This window comes from Eptatretus burgeri, chromosome 2 (genome assembly GCF_056783735.1).
Source record: "Eptatretus burgeri isolate ZD-2024b chromosome 2, Ebu_testis_v1, whole genome shotgun sequence".
NCBI classification, from domain to species: domain Eukaryota; kingdom Metazoa; phylum Chordata; class Myxini; order Myxiniformes; family Myxinidae; genus Eptatretus; species Eptatretus burgeri.
Genome location: NC_140962.1, coordinates 40,759,474 through 40,782,155, shown reverse-complemented (window position 1 = coordinate 40,782,155; position 22,682 = coordinate 40,759,474). Strand labels below are relative to the sequence as shown.

The 22,682-nt window shown below is 48.2% G+C and overlaps 1 protein-coding gene across 4 annotated transcripts in view; it reads left to right on the top strand.

The window, feature by feature from the left end:
* LOC147031879 (uncharacterized) overlaps positions 1-22,682 on the top strand; it is a 163,393-nt gene that overhangs the window by 101,453 nt on the left and 39,258 nt on the right. For 3 of the 4 annotated variants that reach the window (XM_085868525.1, XM_085868531.1, XM_085868540.1), the window contains one exon: positions 12,950-16,305. The exons of the other annotated variant lie outside the window; for it this stretch is intronic. The gene's annotated coding sequence lies outside the window, so the exon portion shown is untranslated. The remainder of the gene's footprint in view (positions 1-12,949; positions 16,306-22,682) is intronic. 4 annotated transcript variants of the gene reach the window in all.

The window sequence follows — 22,682 nt, the reverse complement described above, 5'->3', positions numbered from 1 at the left end:
TGAGCGGCAAGAGGTCTCCTTCGGGGCTCCCTGCTGACATTCTCAAAGTTAAGTTCCGGTTGTTCTTTGTCCCGTTTTAACTGTTTAATTTTCTCACCTACATGTTAATGTGTGTTCCTAGTTCGGTTTTGTTTCAAAAATCGTGCTATTTTGTGAGTATTTTTGTCGACGTTCTTACTTGGTGTTTGAGGCCTAGTCCTAGGTTTGAGGCCTACCGGTTCCACTCGGTGTTCGATCGTTTTTTTTTGTTTGTTTGTTTTTTCTCGCCATTACCTTCAATTTCTATCCTCCCCATTACCTTCAATTTTCATCCTCCCCACTTTCCAAACATCCCCATTCTCCCAACTAATCTCTTTCTTATCTCAAAAAAAAAAAATAAAAAATAAAAAAACCTAACAATAACAACAACACGCTCACCTTCTCCCGATTCTGCTACTTCTTCTTCCTCTTAACTTCCTCCTCGTCTTCCTCGATTTCTTTTTTTACACTTCCATGACCTAATCTGTTGAACTCTCTCATACATTAATATTAACAACAAAAACGATCTTATAATGCTTCATCTTCCTCTCTCACACATGTGGTACTCTTTACTGTTTCACAATGCACTTCTCTTCTGCTATTTTAACAGACTGCTCTCATTTCGACCTCTCCTTCATTCCTTGCCTAAAAAATCCAACTATTACAGCGCTTCTTCTCTCCATACTCTGAATTCGCCTTCATTGCATCCATCAAGAATTGTGTTAAATCGCATCTCTGACCTAAAACTTTTAAAAACCACAGTTTGCCATGGATGCTCGCTTTCCATCAACCATTCTTTTTTTCCAACTTCAGTGCCAACTCACCCCCTCACCCCTCACTCTCACTCTCAAAGCAACCATCCCACTCTTCTCCCTCCAAGCCTCCCTCTCACCTCTTTCAAAAATTCCCCCTCACCTTTCTCCCACCTTTCATCCCCCTCACTCTTCCTTCTCTAAGTTGCCCCCCTCTCATCCACCAACCTGCCTCCCTCCACTGCCCTCTCACCTCCATCTCTTCACTCCACCTCCTCAAACCCTCAAATGCCATCTTCCTTGTCTCTTGTCCCCCCTCTCTCCCAGCACCACAGAGCCTTTTCTCCTCCTCATTCGGCCCCCTCCCCTCGCTATTCTGCAATACCCCACACTCCTTCAGCAACCCTCCTTACCTCCCCCTCGTCCCTCGTCCTACCCTCCCCCGCCCCTCCACCTCCTGCACCCAAAGCCTCCTCCCCTACCTCTTCATTAAATGTGTGGACCTCAAATATCCGGGGCCTTCGCTCAAACCTTTCAGATCTTTCCATGCAGGTTGCCACTGACAAACCAGACATTATCTGCCTAACAGAAACTTTCCTCTCCCAAGACGTGTCTGACTCCCAAGTATCTCTCCCTGGTTACTCCCTCTTACGGTATGACAGACCTGAGCCTCGTCCTGGTGGAGGTGTTGCTCTCTTCATCAAAGACTCTATTCCTCACTCTCCCTGCACTGCTCTCACTCCCCCACACCCCCAGGAATACCTCTGGCTTCGGCTTCCCCTCCACTCCCACCTCATGTTTATATGTGTACTGTACCGTCCACCGAACAGTGATGACTCCATCTACACCTCACTCTCCGAAAACATGGACCATCTTCTATCTTCTCATCCAAACTCTCTCTTCCTCTTATGTGGCGACTTCAATTGTCATCACGCCAGTTGGCTAGGTGTGGGTACCTCTCTCACCTGCCATGGGACGTCAGCAAAAGCTTTCTGTGACTCATTGGGACTGACTCAATCGGTCAACTTCCCGACCCGGATCTCAACCAATGGTACTCCATCTCTTCTGGATCTGATTTTGACAAATTTCCCTGACAATATCTGCTGCTCTTCCTTCGCTCCAATTGGTTCTTCTGACCACGTCCTTGTTAAAGTGGACATCTCTCTGGCTGTCATCAGAGAACCACCTCACCGCCGTCGAGTCTGGCATTTCACTCAAGCCGACTGGCAGGGTCTCCGAGCAGCCATCAAACTTACAGACTGGTCTCCTATCACTACTTTCTCAAACATCAACTCATCCTGGGAATTCTTTCAAAGAAACTTGCTCTCCCTCATGCACAGATTTATCCCCTCTCGTGTTCAGTTGTCTTACCCTTCCTCCCGCCCTTGGTTTACTGAAGCTTGTGGCGAGGCAGTTGTCCTGAAACAACTTGCCTTTGCCTCATGGAAAGCAAACCCAACTGAGGGCAATCTCAGTTCTTTCCACAAAGCTCGGAACAAGTGTGTATCTACCCTCAGGAGAGCCAGAAAACAACATCTTTCTCATCTCAAGTCTGAACTCTCAGACCTCTCTCCCTCCTCAAAATCCTGGTGGCGTTTAATCAAATCTGTTTCTGGTGTATGTTCCCCCTCCATCCCCTCCCTTACCTCAAATGGCCGCACTGCTGATTCCACACGTGATAAAGTTGAATGTCTAAACTCGGTGTTTGCAGCTAAATCTTGTGTCCCAAACCCATCACTATCTCTACCCACTTTACCCAGTCGCACCCAACTGTCCCTGGACTCTGTATCCTTTTCTCCTGACAAGGTGGAGAGCTTGCTTTCAAACCTCGAGTCAGATTCTGCAACCGGTCCAGACGGCATCAGCCCACGTGTCCTCAAAGCCTGCTCTTCTGCTCTTGCTCACCCTCTCTCTGTTCTATTCACCCTCTCATTTTCCCAAGGTCATCTGCCATCTGCTTGGAAATCTGCTAACATCACTGCCCTGCATAAAAAAGGTGCAAAAACAGATCCCTGTAACTACAGACCAATCAGCCTTCTCCCAATCATCAGCAAGGTTATGGAATCCATCATTGCTTCAGACATGAAATCCTTCCTCTTCTCCAATGGCTTGATTTCCAATCATCAATTTGGTTTCAGACCAGGTCACTCTACCCTGGATATGCTGCTACTGCTCTCCCATCAATGGATGGAGGTCCTCAATGCCAGACAGGAAATCCGAGCCGTATCCCTGGACATATCACGTGCTTTTGACACAGTCTGGCACCCTGCCCTACTCACCAAACTCTCTTCCCATGGTATTCAAGGCCATCTCCACTCATGGCTCGCAGACTTCCTCTCCTGTCGCAGTCAACGTGTGGCCCTAAATGGAGTTCTTTCATCCCCTCTTCCTGTGCAGGCTGGAGTTCCTCAAGGTAGCGTTCTGGGCCCTGTTCTTTTTCTGGTTTTCATCAATGATCTCTCGGACTCTCTGGAAAATCCTCTATTTCTCTTTGCCGATGACTCCACCCTCTGCCGTACCATCTGTCATCCCTCAGACCGGCAAGCAGCAGCTTCTTCGCTCACTGCAGATCTGGATAAAATCACAAACTGGTCCAACACGTGGAACATGTCTTTCAATCCACACAAATCTCACACTCTCACTATGTCTCTTCGAAAGGACCGTTTACAAAACCCCCCATCCACTTTCTCAACAATCCACTGGAAGAAGTCTTTTCTTTCAAGCTTCTGGGTCTCACTATCTGCCATGACCTTTCCTGGGAAAGTCACATTTCCAACCTTGCCTCAAAAGCCAGTCGCCGACTGGGAATCCTCCGTCGTGCAAAGTCCTTCCTCGGCCCTCTTGAGCTCCTGACTACTTACAAAGCTTTTGTCCGTAGCCTGATGGAGTACTGCTCTCCCCTCTGGGCTGGTGCTCCTGCCTCCCACCTTTCTCGACTTCACGCTGTCGAAACCAGGGCTTTTAAGATCATTGGCATCTCCCGCAATGAAGCTGAGTCTTTGGGCCTCTCACTCAATCACCGCAGGTTGGTCGGTGGTCTTTCTGTCTTCTACCGACTCCTCTCCAGCCTTGCCCCCCTGCTCTCTCTGCGATTTGTCCCAACCACATTTCCACAGGGCGCTCAAGGTCCGCCAACAACCCCCTTCTGGTAAAACTACCAAAATCACGAATCACTGCTCATCTTCACTCTTTCATTCCTCTTTTTTCCCGCCTTTGGAATAAACTTCCTCACTCTATTCTTTCCCATTCTTCCCTCCAGGCTTTCAAAACAGCTGTTCACCACCACCTCTTATCTTCCCCCATCCAAATCCTCGATCTTTTCTACCCCGATAATCCACCCATGTCCAGTTCCTTCAATTGTCCTGTTTTCCTTCCTGAAAGTCCCTGTAATGTCCATCTTCTCCTCGCCATGTTCCCCGTCCCATCCCCATCCCTCTCCCTTCCACAGTTCACCTGTGTCTGTTCCCCAATGTTTTGTCCCTTCCACTCCCACCCCTCTTGTCTCATGCCTCCTTGCTGTGAGTTGTGTGTTAGCTCTCATACGAGCCTCGACCAAGGTATACAAAAAAAAAAAAAAAAAATATATATATATATATATATATATATATATATATATATATATATATATATATATATATATATACATATATATATATATATATACATATATATATATATATATACATATATATATATATATATATATACATATATATATATATATATACATATATATATATATATATATATATATATATATACATATATACATATATATATATATATATACATATATATATATATATATACATATATATATATATATATATATACATATATATATATATATATACATATATATATATATATATACATATATATATATATATATATATATATACATATATATATATATATATACATATATATATATATATATATATATATCGGGGCGTATTATGTGATACCGGCCGTCTCTCTGTCTGTGTGTCTGTCTGTCTCTCCGTCCGTCTGTCCGTCCATCCATTCCTGTCCGCACTCTAACTCCCAAAGTTATCACCTTTCACGTTTCATATTTGGTACATAGGTACAGACTGTGGAGACGGTGTGTCGCGACATATGTTCGTCATCTAAAATGGTTGCCATGGCAACCAGGATGCTGTTTTCCATGTAGTAGCACAATTCTGCATTTACTGTTACGGTTGTGGAAATTCGCATTACACCATAAAGGGTCCTCAGGTGAGATATATCGGTAAGTTCATGTGTTGTTAGCCCAAACTCGTAAAGAGTGAATTTTTGTGATCCATTCGGGCTGCGACGCTTCAGTTAGCCGTTTTTCTTTGGCTATTGTTAATTTGGTGCAAGAACAATAACGACATCGCCACAACCAACATCTCACGATCACGCCATTCACTATACGACGCCACCTTCCACAACTACGCTACCACATCTTCGCCACTTTCCATTCAACGAGCACCGTGCGGGCGCGTGCAAGAACAAAAACCAACAACGTCTGTGGGGTTTTCCGCCTAATTTCCCCGCCTGATGCTTCCGCCTGAATCCCCCCCCACCATGTTTGGTGTGAAGGGGAGGGGTGCGGCAGCTCGCTCCGGATTGGTGGATGCACGGCGTGAGGCGGTCGGAGTGGAGAGCTTTCTGGAAACACCTCGAAGGGAGGTGGAGACAGAAATGGGGCGGGGCAACGGGGCGGAGTCGGCCCCTACAAAAGGCGTGGGCGTGAGAGGCTCGCGTGCGAGGAGGCTCTTGATTCGTTCAAGCGATTGACAAAAGGCGTGGACGTGAAGGTCGACGAGAACGTCGTTCCCTTTCCTGTTCCCTTGTCCCTGAAGGAGAATTGTGGAGAGTTGTGGTGATCGTCCCTGGTCGGAGGTTCTGTTCGTTCGTCCGAGCTGTCGAACGGACCACACGAGCGACGCGCGGCACGAGCTCGCGGACCACGCCGGAGGGACTCGGAGTTACGGTCGCCAAGGACTCGACGCGCTCAGGGAAGTCGCGACTTCCATTTATTTTGGGTTTTGTGTAAATGTGTGTGTGTGTGGTGCCAGTCTTGAAAAGTAGAACTGTTTAAGTGTTGTAATAATTATATTCGGTTGCAGCTCTGCATTGTGTCCTTCCTTTTATTTGTGCATCACTGTATGGCTGTGAATACGTGCTTGTCTGTGTGTGTGTAATAAAGTGTGCTTGTCCAATTGTTCCCCGTCTCGCTGCATCCTTTCCTTTGTTGAATCTCCATCTTGCATCACGGAAGGGATTACTAGTGGGTTTTAAAACACCCGGTAATTAATCAGAACCGTCAAGGCCAACGATAACTCTGCTCGGTTATCCCTGTAATACGGAACGAACCGCTTAAGCGGTTCGTGTCCGGAGTCGGCCTGTGGCATGGTCCCATCCCTCGGCAGATTACCCGCGCAGGTACTTAGGTATATCGACATTCGGCGATTCACTCTATTTCGCGCGTGTAGACTGCGGACTGGTTGGTGGTGGGGTTGAACCCCCACCCGTGACAGGTTTCTGGCGGTAGTCCCAGGAGGGTCACGACTGAATTGTCCGTCCGGTGGGCGACGCGGTCGCGATTCGAGTTACGCGGCCGATCGCACGCCGGCGGGCGCGAATTCGCAACATTGGTGTCAACGAGCGGGAAACAAACTCTTCCGTCTCCCAGCTAAATTTACGGGAATCGGTTCAGGGATGAGTGGAGCGACCCCCGATTCCCTCCAAATTACGAGTGAGCTAAATTAATCCGTTTACGTGAAATAGGATGGCATCTCAAAGCGAGCGGGTGCCGGGGCTAGAAATGGATGTAGAAAATGACCGTTTTTACAGCCATTTTTCCCTGCTGTGCAGGGGTTAGGCTTTTTCTTGAAGCAATGTTTTATGGCCGGATGCCCTTCCTGACGCCAACCCTGGTCGCCTCTTACGACACACAGGGATATGGTACACCTATTCTAACCGGGGCATACACCGGGACCAGTACACTGGTACTCACTTCGCCGACCTCAGATGGATGACAGGCTGAGTCAACCCCCTGGTGTTAATTCAGCCGCCAACGGGACTTGAACTCAGGACCCAGGAATCCTAAGCCGCCACCCTTACCACTAAGCCAACACCAGGCATCTAGAAATGGATGTAGAATGTGTAAAATCCATGGCTCAGGATGAAATCCCCGTGCAGGACATTCCCATTGTGATGCAGGAACAATTTCCCCTCCAAACGAACCCAGAGCCCGACATGGGTGCAGCAGCGGCGGCGGCCACGGCGTATGACACCTCCCCTCCCCCTCTCCACCAAAACCCCCCGATCCTGGCCGAATCGGCTCAGCCGAGTGTACCCGACATGGCCCAGCTATGCGCCATGTTGGCGGGAGTAAACGCGACCATGCAAAAAATGAAAAATGAAATGAAAACGAATGCGCAACAAATGAAAAACGAAATAAAAGGCATGAACGGAAAGATGGATACAAACACAAATGAAATAAAAAACGGATTGAAGGAGGAAATGAAAGATGCGGGGTGAGATTCAGCGCGTGGGGCGATGCCTGCAGGCGGGCATAATGGCGGCGCCACGTGCTGGAGCGAACGAGCTGGGGGGGAGTGCAATGGCTGTCAGGCCCGCAATGGAGGCGGGTGAGGAGAAAATAATTCGGGAGACGCGTTGGGTGAGGGTAGTGACAGAGAAAGCAACAGTGACGGTGACACAGAGGGAAAAACTAAGTGGGGTGACTGCGACGTGTGAGACGAGACACGAGGTGACGACAAAGGAAATATAATGAATAGAGACACGAAGGGAGACACATGAGATAAAAGAAATAATAGTGGAGAAAAGGGAGGTAATGGGTGAAGAGGTGACTGAGTTGGCGGAGACACGGGAGATAGAGGGTGAATTGGACGGGGTGGAAGACGAGCACACACACACGGAGTTAGTGGAGGATAATGGGGGCAAGCTCGCGGAACGTGTTGGGACCCGGTGCAAGCAGCTGGATAGCCTCCTTCGGGAACGGAGGGAGAAGCTATGCTCCCTTGAGGCGGATCACGACCAGGCGGGTCCGGTCGTGCCGAGCGAGGTTGAGGGGGCGAGTGCTGCGGACGGGAGCACGAGGAGCTTGGGGGGTATAGAGGCCCCGGAACCCCTTGTGGTAACAGAGACCACGCGAATCCCCAGTGTGATTGTCCCAGTGTGTGGTGAAAGGTGTGAACGCGCCCCCGTGTGTGAGTGGTGTGGGCACGAGTGTGCCGGAGTGCGTGCTTCCCAGCACGTCGTGTGTGGATGAGGCACCGCGTGTGCGAGTGAATGGCCGAGTGTGAGAGGAACAGCGTGTGTAAGTTCGCTGTGTGTAAGGGAGATGACTGTGGGCATGCGGGAACACACCACCACATGTCCCGGGGTGAGTGTGATGGAGTGGAGTCTGAGCGTTGTAACACGCAGGTGTGCGTGGGTCGAATGGAGACTACGATGGCGACAGATGGACAGAGGCCGAGTAGCGGCCGTAGCTATTTTGAGCACCGCGCCGGGTTTACACGGTGGCGAGCGTGAGGCCTGTGCTGTGGTACGCACGAGGCCGCCACATGCGCGCTTGCGGGAGTGAAACCCGGTCCAGAAACGCCAGCGGTGGACGTTGCCGATCCCGCGGACGGACAAAGGTTAGGCAGGATTACGGATTTGGACCGGATGGGTTCTCCACGTGAGTGTGTGTGTGAAGCTCTGAAGAGCAGAGCATATGTGTTCGTGTGGGGAGCCCCTCGAAACGTGAGGCTTGTTTTTTTTTGGTAATGCGCAGGGTGACGTCATGGCTGCATGTATGGTTGGAATCCGGCAGAAGGAGAATCCCTGCCGGATGGTACCGTCCAAGAGGGACGAGGTACGCGAACAGCTGCCATGACGTCACGGGGAACGTGCGCAGATTGCGAGTTGCCGCGCTGCTGCTGCTCATGTGGAAAAAAAAAAAGCAAGCCTCGCTTCGGGTGAACAGGATTCCCGGGCAAGGGGTGGAAGACCCCCAACCTGGGCACAGGATCACTAGTTAGGGGGAAGGGTTAGCTTAGCTAGACCGGCTTCATGGGGCAGGGGTAAGTCCTCATGGAGCCCGTGGAATGGATTAGTTAGAGGGATTGTAGTCAGATTTAGGTTGGGAAATGGATTTTTGAAGATTTGAGGACAGTGACAGAATGTGGATGTGTTGAGGGGACGTAGCTTAGCTACGTAGGTTAAAAGGAACGTGCTGTATTGTAAGGGACGACGTGGGAGCACGAGTTAGTTCGGGGATGTAGTGAGCAGGATGGCAGGATTCAACGATGGAATGTGAGTTGAAGAGCGGAAATGTACTTGTTGGGTGAGTGAGGCCAGCAGGTCTGTGTGCATGGAGTGATTGTGGAATGCATGGTGCGATGAGTGATTGGGGGGAGGAGTGATTCCCGCCCAAGGGACCCCGGGGTCAGTGTCGAGTGAGTTGGTGGGTTCGCGAAATTGAAAAATGGAGGTCGTTTTGCTGTTGGTGGGAGTGTAGGCTCGATACCTATTTGGAGGGGTGCAGGAGCCCTGTTGACGGGCTGGAAGCGTGGCTGCGAAAGATGAGTATCGCTGAGTGTGTACCCCGAGCACCGGGATAGTCGGCCTTGGTAGGCCAAGGGCCCATGGGGGGCCGGGATAGTCTAGTGGGCACGGGTGCGCCCACATGATGCGGGGGCCCGGGGCGCCATTAGCCGCGTGGGCAGTGCATTGGGCATGGGCACCCAGGGAAGGGGCCCGGGGCGCCAGCCTGCCACGTGAGCGTTTCAGGGGAGTCGCCAGGGAGGGCACTCCCCCGTGTTTAGGGAGCTGGTAGGCTCGGAGGCAGTGCAGTGCCCGGGGGTGCCATAGCTGGAGCATCGGCAGAGGGTAGTTCCTGCCAAGGGAGCCACGCGTCCCAGCCACGAAACCATGTGAGGGCATGGGTAGAAAATTGGAAGGCATGGCCCGACATTTGCAAGGACACCAACACAGGCGACGGGGATCCTGGTTGTTAGAACCAATAGTTTAAACGAGAGGCGCTTGTTGAAAGCCCCGGGGTAGTTCAAAAGTTAAATGGATAGGGTAGATTAGGAAGGGTACCCCTCCGCACCATCCATCCCTTCGCTCTCGTTGTGGGCCGCTGGACCCACTTTACTTTGGATTTAAGATCTCTGAAGTCTGGGGAGGCCATCCTGAGGCTTGAGTTGGGCCTCGACGCAGGACGCTAGCTCTCCCTTATTCCCCTCCAGGAAGGGAACGTAGGGGTTGGGAGTAGGCTAGGAGACAATAGGTTAGCCGAACAAAGACAGCAAACGGGGTTAGGGGACGATTTATAGAGGGGAAGTAAAAAATAAAAACAAAAAAATAAATTGGGGCTAAATTGGGTTTGTACAAATTAAGGGGGTGGGTATGGACAGAGACAGGCAAAGGCGATAGGTTGGGAGGGAGACGGTAGGTAGGTCCGAGCCCGCCTTCTGAGTGGCCAGCACCACCGCACTCCCTCCACCAACCTCCACTGAAAGGCAAAGGCTGGCCAACTTCGTCTGCCGGCTGTTTTTACTGCAAGGCCTGTGCCGGCCACTTCATCGGCTGGCTGTTTGCTGCAAGGCCTGTGCCGGCCACTTCATTGGCTGGCTGTTTTGCTGCAAGACCTGTGCCGGTCGACCGTCTGCCAGCTTTTTTTACTGCAAGGCCTGTGCCGGTCAGCTTCACTGCCGGCTGTTTTTGCAACAGCAGCCTTGTCATGCCATGCCTTGCCTGCCTGCTTTTGCCATCCATGCCTACTGCCCTCGTCATCTTTTGCCCCCGTTCTGTTTTGCATTCCCCCCCCTGCCCCCTTGTTCATTGCCATGTGCGCCAGGATCGTTGCGCAGTTTGCGAGGACTGCCCTGTTGGCAGCTACAACACGGGCCTGCAGTGGCGGCCCGTGCACCGTGTTTGCATTCATCCATTCAACCATCCATCCATCCATCCGTTGTGTTCATTGCATGTGCCACTTGAGCTGGCACGGAGACTGCGTTTGTGCAGCCCATGCACCGTTGTGGTTCACTGCGTTCATTTCAAAAGGGGGAGGCCTTGGACTGCATGTGAGCAGCCGGCCACGTTCCCTGTCACCTGCATTGCCTGAGCCAGAGACTGCATGCGAGCAGCCTGGCTCCCTGCTAACTGCTTTTCTCTTTGCAGAGTCCATTGATCCTCGGCCATGGTTTAGTGTGAAATTTGTAAGTTAAGGTTAAGATGTACTGTAAATATGAGTGCGCCCCCGGCATGTATGTGTTAGCGCCGGCAATTTTATTTAAGTCGTCTGTATGAGTGGGTTTGTTTCGTTAGTTACTCGGCCCCCAGGTTATTTATTTTGGGGACACGAATACACTGAATGTCGCACTCAGGGATCCAAATGTAAAACGTACTAGGGGAGAACTACACATGATGGCACACGAAAATTTGACGACTCGGGACGAGTCTGTAGAAAGGGGAGTGGGTAGTGTTACAGTTGTGGAAATTTGCATTACACCATAAAGGGTCCTCAGGTGAGATATATCAGTAAGTTCATATGTCATTAGCCCAAACCGTTGTAAAGAGGGAATATATGTGATCCATTCGGGCTGCGACGCTTCAGTGAGCCGTTTTTCTTTGGCTATTGTTAATTTGGTGCAAGAACACCAACGAACATCGCCACAACCAACATCTCACGATCACGCCATTCATGACACGACGCCACCTTCCACAACAATGCTACCACATCTTCGCCACTTGCCATTCAACGAGCACCGTGCGGGCGCGTGCAAGAACAAAAACCAACAACGCCTGTGGGGTTTTCCCGCCTAATTTCCCCGCCTGATGCTTCCGCCTGAATCCCCCCCCCACCACGCTTGGTGTGAAGGGGATGGGTGCGGCAGCTCGCTCCCGATTGGTTGATCCCGATGCACAGCGTGAGGCGGTCGGAGTGGGGGCACGCCCCCCTTCGAGAGCTATCCGGAAACGCCTTGAAGGGAGGTGGAGACAGAAATGGGGCGGGGCAACGGGGCGGAGCCGGCCCCTACAAAAGGCTTGGGCGTGGAGAGGCTCGCGTGCGAGGAGGCTCTTGGTTCGTTCAAGCGATTGACAAAAGGCGTGGACGTGAAGGTCGATGAGAACGTCGTTCCCTTTCCTGTTCCCTTGTCCCTGAAGGGGAATTGTGGAGAGTTGTGGTGATCGTCCCTTGGTCGGAGGTTCTGTTCGTTCATCCGAGCTGTCGAGCGTACCACACGAGCGACGCGGGGCACGAGCTCGCGGACCACGCCGGAGGGACTCGGAGTTACGGTCGCCAAGGACTCGACGCGCTCAGGGAAGTCACGACTTCCATTTCTTTTGGGTTTTGTGTAAATGTGTGTGTGTGGCGCCAGTCTTGAAAAGTTGAACTGTGTAAGTGTTGTAATAATTATATTCGGTTGTAGCTCTGCATTGTGTCCTTGCTTTTATATGTGCATCACTGTATGGCTGTGAATACGTGCTTGTCTGTGTGTGTGTGTGTGTGTAATAAAGTGTGCTAGTCCAATTGTTCCCCGTCTCGCTGCGTCCTTTCCTTTGTTGAATCTCCATCTTGCATCACGTAAGGGATTAATAGTGGGTTTTAAAACCCCTTATTAATTCGCTGGAATTCCGGTAATTAATCGGAACTGTCAAGGCCGACGATAACTCCGCTCGGTTATCCCTGTTATACGGAATGAACCGCTTAAGCGGTTCATGTCCGGAGTTGGCCTGTGGCGTGGTCCCATCCCTCGGCAGATTACCCGCACGGGTACTTAGGTATATCGACATTCGGCGATTCACCCTATTTCGCGCGGGTAGACTGCGGACTGGGTGGTTTTGGGGTTAAACCCCCACCCGTGACTGGTTTCTGGCGGTAGTCCCAGGAGGGTCACGACTGAATTGTCTGTCCGGTGGGCGACGCGGTCGCGATTCGAGTTACGCAGCCAATCGCACGCCGGCGGGCACGAATTCGCAACAATACCTTCTTGTTCTTCATAAATTGACGTGTTTGAATATGTAATTGTGTGTGTGTGTGTGTGTGTGTGTGTGTGTGTGTGTGTGTGTGTGTGTGTGTGTGTGTGTGTGTGTGTGTGTGTGTGTGTCACAGAGACTTTTTCTGGCATATATTGTGCTCATTTGCGCTCTTGTTTTATATATTTTAGGTGTTAATATTGGAGTCATTGAGGATCATCATCATTTCATAAGAAGCATGTGGCTGCTGTTTTGCATCATTGCTGGGAGCACGGCTATGCCACTGATGCAGTGCCCGCAGTAGGTCAGAGCAGGAATTTGGAATTTTGCCAGAGTTCCGGAAATAGGTCACCTACGCTTCATGAAGGACACCATGGAATCTTGAAAGGGGAACCCAAATGCTCACAACACCTTGACGCTAATCTATCCGTTGATGCCCTACAAAATAGATATTGTTACATGGAAGGGGTAGTGGGATCCATAGCTCGACTGTGGTAGGTGTAGGATGGGCCTTGTGTTTCGAGTATGTTAGATTACCATTTAATAGGGACCTGTCAGAATAAGTTGTTTGTTACGTGATGCTGAGGAGACAGCTCTATCCTGTAATTTATAGACAGGATAGACGAATTATTTTTGAATATGCAAAATCTCTTTTTTTTGTTTGGGACTAGGTGAGGACTTCCCATCGCAGCCGCAAACATGTGCAACTAGGCCGAGTACGATCTCTGGCCAGTGTGTGCCAGCCATGGCGGCACAGTGTGCTGTGGAGCCAGAATTAGAAATGTGCATTGATTTTAATTGGGCTGTCCCCATGGGTGGCACCCCAGAGGGGGACTCTGCCCAGGAGGAAGAAAATAACTCTGTCAACAAGAAGAGAGCTAAGAGAGGCTCATGTGAAAGGTCGAGTAAATGGTCCACGGAGAAGATTGAGGCAGGGATTATTATGGTTTGCTCAGCAGAAGTTTTGAGACAGACTCAAGCTGGTATCACCCTGCCTTTTGGAGAGGGGAAGGAGCCACCGTGTCTTTCAAGAGGGGGAAAAAGAGCTTGACACTTGGAGGAGGAAGAAGAAGTTCCGACCAGGAGGCCTCGGTGAAAAGGACAAAGATGACAGTGTGGCCTGGTTGAAGGCCGACTCATTTCTGGTCCTGCTCGTGGCTGCTATTTCGTCTTTGGACAACATCATTACTGGTTCTCATCTTAAGCCGCTGTCACACCTTGACGTTTTAGCCAGCGTATGGCAACATATCAAAATGTATGTAAAACGCTGGTGTATGCTGAACTATTGATGTTTTTTTCAGTTTTTGGCGTATTCATAACGAGTTGGACGTATGCATAACATATAAGTAACGTACACAGAACGTTTCGATAACATATGGATAACTTATACCAATGAATGCTTAGCATGTTGTTGGCGTTCACAACCTATGCCCGACGATAGTCTAACATATGCATCGCGCGTGGCAGCGTATCACCGAAGATCACGTGGCGTAGCCTATTAAAAGGCTGCCGCTCGACGATTCAAATCATAACCGCACTCGACATCGAAGTGTCAAGGCCCTGCCACACCTTGACGTTTTAGCCAGCGTATGCCGACGTATGAAAAATTTGTCTAAAACGCTGGCACACGTCGAATACGTTATGGGTAAGTTTTGTATACGTTAAGAACACACTAATGCACGCTGGCATACGTCGTAGTACGCCGAGCACGTCGACAAATTTTAAGCATGCTCAAAATTTTTCGACGTATGCCAGCGTATGATGCACACGTTACGCATACGCTGGCCATAAGTTGTAGGCACGTTATGCGATCGTTGACACACGTCGACACACGTTACTTGTAAGTTACTCATAAGTCGAAACACGTCGAGGTAATGTTTAGCGTACCCGAAACTTATTTCTAACCTATGAGTAACATGCTTTGAACCTATGTGTAACGTATCTCCAATACATATTGACGTATGTAGACGTATTTGACGTCTTCCGGATTACCACAGAACTTGCTGAACGTGTTTCTAACTTACAGCTACCGTATAATGGCGTATTGGCAGCGTTTCGGGGAATTGGTATATAAAAATGGGGTTCACACAGGAGGAACCTGTCAGTGTTCCAGACTCCATGGTTTTTTTTTTCTTCGGCATGACGGTGATGTTGACACTTCGATTTCTAGTGCGGTTATGATTTAAATCATTGAGCGGCAGCCTATTATTTATATTCTATTATAACCGCACTAGAAATCAAAGTGTCAGCATCACTGTCATACCAAAGAAAAAAATAAAAAAACATGGAGTCTGGAACACTGACGCGAAACATGACCTCGACGTGTTTAGACTTATGAGTAACTTACAAGTAACGTGTGTTGACGTGTGTCAACGATCGTGTAACGTGCCTACAACTAATGCCAGCGTATGCGGAACATGTGAGTCATACGCTGGCATACGTCGAAAAATTTTGAGCATGTTAAAATTTGTCGACGAACTCGGCGTACTACGACATATGCCAGCGTCCTTCAGCGTGCTCTTAACGTATACAAAACTTATCCATAACGTATTGGACGTGTGCCAGCGTTTTAGACAAATTTTTCATACGTCGGCATACGCTGGCTAAATCGTCAAGGTGTGACAGCGGCTTTGCACCTGGTTTCTAAAGCAGGCTGCATTTAGTCCTGTGTCCACCCTGTGCATCGTAGACAAAGGGAAGTCCCACCTGTATTATTGTCTTGATGTATGAGTGTGATTTGTGGTGCCCAGTGGATTAGGTTTTACATTTTATGTCTCCTTGTGTATGAGTTTGCATATCCCCATTCTCCTCTTTGTGCCTATTGACTTGCTTGGTTTGTTCCGTTTATTATAGCGTCTTGTCGACCCTCTTTCCTGCACTTTGCTTTTCAAATAAATCCTTTAAAAGGTAAGAAAACATGATTCAGCAATTTGCTTTCCATGTGTGTTTGCCATCGATTTTCACTCATTTGGGTGACCTTGGGGCACGATAGAGTAAAGTAATACTGAACGCAATGCCATAAAACACCATTTACAGTTGAGACCATCTCTTGGGACAAAAGGTCTCGGCTCTGAGATATCCTGTATTAACGGGTACTTGGATGCAGCAATATGATGTCTTTTTCCTGTTTGCGATTTATGAAGTAATTTTGTGATTAAAAGTTGAAGTATTCTTCTTCAAAATTGTCACACTCAAAAAGTCGACTGCCACATCAGTTCATACTCGGGTTACATCGCGATACGATTTCACTCAAATGGCGAATAATTTTTGATTTTGCACAAATATGCCGAGTCGATACATGGTTTCATGGTGCTTGCAGTAATTAATACAAATTGAGATGGTTTCATGCTACACCAATGGCTGAAAGACCCGAAGTTTGCCAGAAATTGATCGAGGTTTGCCCGAAATACCCGAATGTGGATTGGGCCGACACAATATTCGCTTTTGTGCTCAGAACATTTTCCAGAGAACTGTTATGAAACAACAGGGATGGCGAGATCTTGTGGTTGTCCACCAAGATTGAGAGAGGACTCCATCGCTCGAAACGGTAAGACAATCTCTACCCAGCTACCAGCACATGTACTTTCTCTTCCTGTTGCCATTGCCCGACAAGTTACCACAAGAGCACTTGAAAATAATGATTAATTATCAACACAAATTTCTGCAAGTGAAAGGAACCACCATCTATTTCTAGTGGAGAAAAAGTATGTATGTATGTATCATCTACTCCTCCGAGATGGTTTGATCAAGGAAGCTAAAACTTGAAGGGGCCCCTCCTCCACACCCCCCCCCCTGACACCTCCATCACCCTCCAGCACCACTCCCACTCTCTCTTCCACCACTCCTCCCTCCACCATCCCCCATCAACCATCACCCCCACAATACCCACCACCACCCTACAGCCCTCCTCCCTAGCATCACTCCCTCCTCCACCGGGGTGGGACATCAGCATGACACAGCATGGACACAAACATCTAAACGACAAAGGGTAGAAGGTTTACAGTCTATCAACTGTCAATCTTCCATACAACCATCATTATTCTTAATTATTATTACTGATTATAATTGTTGTAATAATAATTATTATTATTACAGAATATATTTTGGACCTGGATGCAATTTTTGTTTTCAGCCTACTTAGTTACATGACTGCTGAGCTGAGTTACTGCTGAGCCGACTTAGTTACATTACTGCTGAGTGTCTGTACTACTGCAATCGTGCCCCTGCATATTGCTGTCGGCCGGGGGATCGGGTGAGAAGACCACGAGGTGGGGGAAGCTATCTCTGTTCCCACCAGACTCCCCGGAATTGTAGGCCGTCGCACACGGATAATTCCGTGACGCGGCGGATCGCTTAACCGACCGTGGACGCCAATAACTCAACCGCATGACCAAGGGTTCTCCCGTCTATGGGTTAATCGGGTTACCTAATTAATCACGTGGTTTAATTACAGGGGAACATGCCCTCGGTACACCTTGTCCGAACCGGATCACTCTACCAGATCGGATGCAGCCGGGCGACACTGCCAAGGACGTACCGGCTAAAAGGAACGGATCATTGGGAATAAAGTCCCGGCTAAACTCTGATTCGGATCATGCTGGATCAATGAAAGAAACCACAAAGACGAGCTGGGAACATTCCTAATAATAATTTATTAAGTCAACTTACAAAAGGTGACACAGAGCAGACTTAACGCGAAAATAATAACAATAACGATCTTCTGCAGTCTCACTTAAGCAGACAGGCGCCAGCACACGCACGCACACACACACACACACACACACACACACACACACACACACACACACACGCACAGAAAACCCGATGAAGAGGAAGTTTTGAACCAGGAAGGGAGGCGAGTTGAGGCTTTGATCTTGGTACCTTTGTGCTTGATAGCACGACGCGCCACCAATACATTTTCGGGGGGGGGGGTACCCGACAGTGGGCGCGTCTTCTCTGGCTTCAGCCACACGTGTGGAGACTGTGTTCGGAAAGGAGGAGCTTGAGTGGAGAAGTGGCGGAGTCCAGTCCAGTCGTCTTTATCGGCCTCCGTACACGTTTTGTGCAGCGTGGGCGTCGTGCTGGCTGTGTTTCCTGTGTTGTGAAAAACACTCCGTGCAGCCTCTTATGAGGTACTCATTTGCATGCCGTTTTAATGCAACAGGCAATCTTCCCCAGATCATCGGAAGCTCGAGTCGATAATCTCGCACCACCAAGCACACCACATGACTTGCTGCACACGTTGGGTTTAGGGCTCACCTGGGAACGAGGATCTCTGTGCAGCAGTTCCCTCACAGCGGCGCCGCACGTGCTGGCCTTCATGAGGCCCCACCTTACAGCGAAGGCACACGTGGCTGATTTACCTCAGGAATAATCAGACAAAAAGCAGTGGGGAAGAAATGAAGAAGAAAATGATTTAAGCAGACCTAGCTATTAGATCATCGCAACGCACTCCCTTGTTGTCCCACTAAACAAAAGGAAAGGGACTATCTACACATATATTAATGGCATAACTGTCTTGGGACACCTATCTGTTGTATGCATGCGGTTCCGAGAACCGCAACAATATATTAGGTAAGGAATTTGAAATTTTGCCAGTGCTGGGATACATGGCCTACTTCACATCCAGAAGTTAATGGGGTATTTTATATCAGGTAATGCTGGCAGATATGGGACACCCAGCTGAACTTCTCATACAGCAGACAGAGCATGAACGATGCAACTCTGCCTCCAAAGCATGAAGATGACAATTTATAGTGGAGTCGGGAATCAAACCCAGGCAAGACAGCTCAAAGGTGATTGGGGTACCTCTAAGCTGTGCCGCCAACCAATTATATTACCATGAGAAATATGTGCAAAAATATGTTTCAAAGGAATCCATGAAATCCACTTCGCTTAGCCTATCTACATAATGGGTGCAAAAAGTTATTTGAATGAGATTTTTCACCTGAGTTAGATACACCAAAAAAGTAAAATGAGACTTAAAAAAAATTAAATACACATTTAAATATTTTCTTACTCTTCATCATAATATAATGGGCATAAGCCTGGAACTTCTAACACATTTTTCTCCGAACATATTCTGTTCATACTTCAGAAATCTTCACATTATATGTTCCATGTATTTACGCAGGTGATAGCGGATTCAAAAAATCGAATATCATAATCATCATAATACAAGCCGAAACCCCGTCACAGACGGATTCCGTTCATTCAACCACCCTCACCAGCTCACCCACACTCGAGGGACATGGACTGGACAGGGCGTGCTTGCCCCCTCCTACTCATCCCCCGCCCCTGCTGCATCCCCCCCCCCGCCTCCCACCTCCCGCCTTCAATTTGCTTACCCCCGCCCAAAAATTTAATTGCCCAGCCCCACCACTGCCTCTTCACTCCCCGTCCCCCGTCTCTTGATTCCCCGCCCCACTTGCCCCTGGGCCTCCGCCCCCTGTCCACCCCCTCACACTCAACCCCGCCGAATTCACCCCAGCCCCCGCCCACTCATCCCCCACCCCATTTCCCCCCATCTCCCGCTTTCAATTTGCTTACCCCCGCCCAAAAATTTGCTTACCTTGCCCCCCGCCTCTTCACTCCCTGCCTCCGTCTCTTCATCCCCTGCCCCCCCCTCTTCACTCCCCGCCCCCGTTTCTTCAACCCCCACCCCCGCCTCTTCACTCCTCGCCCCCGTCTTTTCATCCCCCGCCCCCACCTCTTCACTCCTCGCCCCGTCTCAAGGAAGAGTGTTTATTCTGCTTCAGAGTTGAAAGTTGACTATTGTCACGATGTGCTATGCACTCTTACAAGTATGAAGTCTCTTTCAGTCCAGGTCACAGTACCGAGAAAAACGTGACGCGACCGCGAGGAGGAGCACAAAATTGGTCCTTCAGTATTAATATATAGATACAATGTTTCCTGTTTCATTTTTTGTGTGAAATTCACATTCTGAGGTAGTCAGCATGTGCAGAAGAGGGTTTTACATTGCAGACGCTATTTTCGAGGAGTGGAATTGCACCTCTCAGAGGTAACGGTCTGTCGACGACAGACGTAATGACGTCAGCGAATGACCGATGATGTCATGACGTCCTGACGCCTCTCAGCGGTGACGTCACACGTCGCCATGTAAACGAATGTAATACGAAAAGTGTTTATTCTGCTTCAGAGTTGAAGTTTGACTCTTGCCACTATGTGCGATGCACTCTTACAGGTACGAAGTTTCTTTCAGTCCAGGTCACAGTACCGAGAAAAACGTGACGCAACTGCTAGGAGGAGCACAAAATTGGTCCTTCAGTATTAATATATAGATAATGGCCGAAAGCCTGGAACTTTTAACACACTTTTCTCCGAACATATTCTGTTCATACTTCCGAAATCTTCACATGATATGTTCCATGTATTTACGCAGGTGAAAGCGGATTAAACAAGCTCAAATGAGCGAAGATCATCGTCCTCTTAATGATGACGTCATAAAAACGAATATGACATCATTGTGATGTATCAGGTTTGCGATAAATTATCTGTGATAATGCTCGGCTTGATTCCGGCAAAAAGAATTCAAAAAGCTTGCCGAGTTTCGGAGGTAATTTTTTCGGCGATTTCCATTAGCGGAGATATTTTGACTTAAAAACTTTTTTTCTTGGAGGAATTTTCAAAATCGGAGTTGGTTACTGTCTGCGCGGGGTATTTTTACATATATATAATACGCCAAGTTTCAGGAAGTTTCGATGAAAACTGTAGGCTGTGAAATAAAAAAGTCCACAAGAAGACGATGAAGAACAACAACATGAGTCAGACTTCGAGATCCTCCACGAGGATCTAAAAAATCGAATATAGATAGAATTTTCAAAGAGGAAATCGATGACGTCACAATCAGCAGCGTTCGGTGGAAAACCGACAGCCGGGTCCCAGACGACGTGCTTCACTTAACTAAGTCCATGAGTTCAGGACGTTTGTTCAACTCAGCATTTACGACTTTTATCCTGCCATGTTGTTAATCTGTTGATGGAGGTAATATAGAAACGATGAATATGTCAAATCGTTCGTGTTACTCATCCGGCACTATGTGTCAAGGCCAACAATCTGAAGCGACCGGTCTCAAACGTGACAATGGGCACCCAGACACGCCACCAATATGAAATGAGCTGTTGAATGCGGCACAAAACATCCAAAGAAACTACCATAACCGAGTATTGTGATCCGTCCTGTCCCCCATACCTGTCGTAGATGGGTATCTGCTAGTTTTATTTTATGTTGAATGTTTTCTTTAAAAAGCGTTGGCCTGTTTTTCACTCTTGTTTTTACAAAGTTCCTAAAATATTTTTTATCACCCCTCGAGTGGGTACGTTTTTAGTGAAACCGTTGAATTACACATTATATCACACTCAACAAAGGAGAAAAGCAAGGTTCAGGCATTTTTGTTGAAGGCAAAAATGTATAATGCAGTTGAAATAGTTGTATCAACCTGTATAAAGCAACAAACTAAGATAGTTGCTTAAGAAGGTGTAAATACAAATGATGAATGCAGCTGCTGTGGGTAAACCAGTGAGGCTATGAAAGTATAACTTCCTCAGGCTGTGAAATGCCTTGGCGGAGAGGCTGCTCAGCTTGTTCCTGCCGAGGAGCAGCCTGGGTTTCACAATTTGTAATACGTACTCGTATCCAAAAATAATTATATTAATAATCAATCAAATAATAAATTGTGTCATTCAAATCGATTAATATAAGAATAAGTTAAAACGAGAAGTGTGTGTGTGTGCAGACAAACAAAGCAGACAAACGGACAAAAATGCAATACCTTCTCCTCTCCTCGGTAAGGGGTAACGATTCATGGACCAAGCTGTGAAGTTTCTGTTCTCAAAGTTTTGTGCCGAGGGCTCTCTTCAGGATTGTCACTGAGTCCCGGACAACTTCCAACTGCAGTTCGTTTGTTATAATATTCCCAGGGATGCTTATTTAGCACACCTGTAAAATAGTTCCGGGGAGATTATGGGATGGCACGTCGTCCGTCCGCCCGACAGTCCATCCGTCCACAAATACTTGCAACTTCTTCTCAGAAACTGCACATACGATTTCAATGAAATTTGACCACAACCTTCATCACCCGTGATGGCATTAAATGAAAAAAACGGGGTCTGAAGGGGTCTACAGAGGGAGTTTATGGGGGGAGGGGGAGGTGGAGTAGGTTTCCTTCCAAAAGAGATGTTTGCTTTCTTCTCAAACGATACACACAATTCTGATGAAAGTTCACGACAACCTTCATCACCCATGACATACCAAAGTTTGTTCATGGCATTAGAAAAATCTGCTCTAAGGGGATTTAGGGGGGGGTTCCCCCCAAAATACGTATTTGCTTTCTTCTCCAAAACTGCACATGCAATTCTGATGAAACTTGACCTCCATCTTCACCACCCGTGATGTACTAAAGTTTGTTCACGACATTAAAAAAATGGCGTTTCGGAGGGTCATGGGGAGAGGAGGTTTGCCCCCCAAAATATGCATTTGCTTTCTTCGCAGAAACTACACGCAATTCTGATGAAACTTGCTTACCATCTTTACCACCCATGATGTACCAAAGTTTGTTCATGACATTAAAAAGTTGGGGTCCAAGGGGTTCTATGGAGGGGCGGGGGGCGGAGGTTGCCCCCCAAAATATGTATTTGCTTTCTTTTCTGAAGCCACACACAATTTCAATGAAACTTGGCCACAACCTTTAGGCCAAGGGAATGAAAGTCCGAGAATACCGTCCACCGCCCGCATGCTGCAAAAGCTGCTGCAATAATTTTCATTATTTCAAAAAATTTCATTATTTTCAAAAACAATAAACCCTTGACTCGAGTTGATTATCATTCTTCATAGAAATCACCAAAAACGGTGTTTTTGTTAACCATAGTCTATCCCCTTCTTGGCGCCAAGCCGAGAAATTCCGAA